Source organism: Notamacropus eugenii, chromosome 3 (genome assembly GCF_028372415.1).
Source record: "Notamacropus eugenii isolate mMacEug1 chromosome 3, mMacEug1.pri_v2, whole genome shotgun sequence".
Lineage (NCBI taxonomy): Eukaryota > Metazoa > Chordata > Mammalia > Diprotodontia > Macropodidae > Notamacropus > Notamacropus eugenii.
Window position 1 is genome coordinate 289220066 of NC_092874.1, and position 2451 is coordinate 289222516.

Here is a 2451-nt window from a genome sequence, read left to right on the forward strand (position 1 = left end):
GTTCTCCTCTAAGATACGAGATACTGGGAATCAGAGGGCTCAGATCCATTATAATCTGCACCGGTGGAGGGGGATCAGTGATCCCATGGAGCTGTCAAAGTTCACTGTCTTTTGAATGAGTTTACTCAGAAATGTAGGCAGGAAAAAACATGGTCTATGGAGAGCAGATTTATGCAACAAATAAGTTAGTGAAGTGGGATTTGAACCCAAGTCTTCCTGACTCCAAGTCTAGCATGCTGCCTCACCATTGATCACGAAAAGTGTCCAGTACAGAGTCCAAATGGAGGGAGGAAGGCAATGGGGTAGAGTGGGATGAGTGCTGAATATAAGAAGAGCTGAGATTATGTGATCTTAGGCAAGGCACCAACATCTCCAGGATTCAGTTGTCTACATAGGTTTTTTTTTTTTAATTTTTAAATTGTTTTATTTTTTAAAAATCTAGAATGCTTCATAGATTTGCATGTCATCTTTATGTAGGGGTCATGCTAATCTTCTCTTTCTAATTTTATTGTTCCAATTTATTGTTCTAATTTTGCCAAAGCAAGCACTCAGTTGCCTCATTTGTAAAATGAGGGAATTGAATTAAGTAACCTCTAAAGTCCCTTCTAATCAATTAACAATCAAACATTAAGTGTTTGCCAAGACTGGAGCCACCCAAGATAAAAGGGGAAAGTCCCTGCCTCAAGGACTATGTGTTCTAGTAGAGGAGACATCATAAAATACACACAGATCTAGAGAAGATACTAACAGAATTAATGAGAGGTGGCCTTAAAGTCACACAGCTAGTGTCAGAGGAGGGATTTGAAACCAGGTCCTGACTTGCAGTACAGCACTCTATCCATGAGGCCATGCACATGTGTTGGCATAAACAAGATACAAATAAAGTAGATGGCAGATATCCTTAGAGAGTCCCTAGCAGCTAAGAGAGGAGGATGGAGGAACAAGAAAGGCCTCCTGAAGAAGGTGGTGTCTAAGGTGAACCTTGAAGGAAGCCAGAGAAGCCAGTAGGCAGAGGTGAGTAGGGATGGCCTTCCAGGCATAGGGACTACTGGAGCCAAGATCATGGAGATGGGGATGGAGATGCAAGTGGTATGGCTAGATTTTAGGGTGCCTGGAGGGGAGTAAGGGTATAAGAAGACCAAAAGATAAGGAAGCCTACAAAGTTGTGAAAGGCTTTAAATATCAAATCAAGGAGTTCATATCTGATCCTAGACATAAGAAGAAATCAGTGGAGTTACTTGAGTGGGGAAGGGCATACCTAAGAATTATACAGAATGTGAGAAAAGGAATGAACTGATTTCTCAGTGATGACAGAAGGGATTCATAGATTCATCTAAGTCTTTTTCTTGTTGGGTTGCTTCAGTTGCGTCTGACTTTGTTTAGGGTTTTCTGAGCAAAGATCCTGCAGTGGTTGTCCATTTCCTTCTCCAGCTCATTTTACAGATGAGGAAACTGAGGCAAATAGGGTTAAATTAAATGACTTGCCTGGAGTCACACAGCTAGTAAGTGTCTGAAGCCAGATTTGAATTCGGAAAGTTGAGTCTTACTGATTCCAAGTCTGTGCACATTATACATATGGAGGGGCATTATTTTGAACAAAGAAGCAAAAATTACTAGTGTTTTATATGTGTGTGTGTGTCTGTGCGTGTGTATATATATATATATGTGTGTGTGTGTGTGTATGTATATATATACACACATACATACATACACACATACATATTATATAGTGTATGTGTATATATATATATATATTATATATATTTAATGTTAAAGCCTAATGATTAGATACTTTCTTTGCTGATGATTAGTTGCAGCAGAGTCCACACTGGGTGGGGTTGGGGCAGAGAGGTTTTGCCCAGGGCTCTAAGATTTAGAGGGTTCAAAGAAATGCATATATACCAGTGAGCTTCTGGCCATACTCTTCTTCCAAAGCTCCAAATTCATAGGACCAAAGAATCAAACATTTAGAGCTAGTAGGGACCTTGGAGAACTCCCCAAGAGCATGGCCTAGGATCTACTCCAATGGGGTCTCATGCATAAGAATGAACTGAGTGCTGTTTAGAAATGGCTAGGTGGCACGGTGGCTAGAGTGCTGGGCTTCGTTAGGAAGACTGGAGTTCAAATCCTGCCTTCGGCACTAGCTGGGTAACCGTTGCCAAGTCATTTAACCTCTGCCTCAGTTTTTTTCAACTGTAAAATGGAGATAATAGAAACACCTTCCTCCCAAGGTTGCTATGTGACAATGTTTGTAAGGTGTTTGGTATAATACCTGGAATATGGTAGGTGTTGGTATAATGCCTGTTGACTTCCTTCCAATAAACTATCCTCAAAAGCACAGGGTGAGAGTGAGGTGGTTAGACAACAGGTCACTAGAGAGTTTTAGCAGACTCCAAGTTCAAAAGGACTAATTTTGCTCTCTGCCTTCCCCAGGAATATCTGGGTTCAAAT

The 2451-nt window shown here is 40.9% G+C and overlaps 1 non-coding gene across 1 annotated transcript; it reads right to left on the reverse strand.

Moving 5' to 3' along the window:
* Positions 1–432: 432 nt before the first annotated feature.
* LOC140497891 (U6 spliceosomal RNA) lies at positions 433–540 on the reverse strand. The gene has a single exon (XR_011964899.1). It is a non-coding gene; the product is annotated as a U6 spliceosomal RNA (small nuclear RNA).
* Positions 541–2451: the final 1911 nt, after the last annotated feature.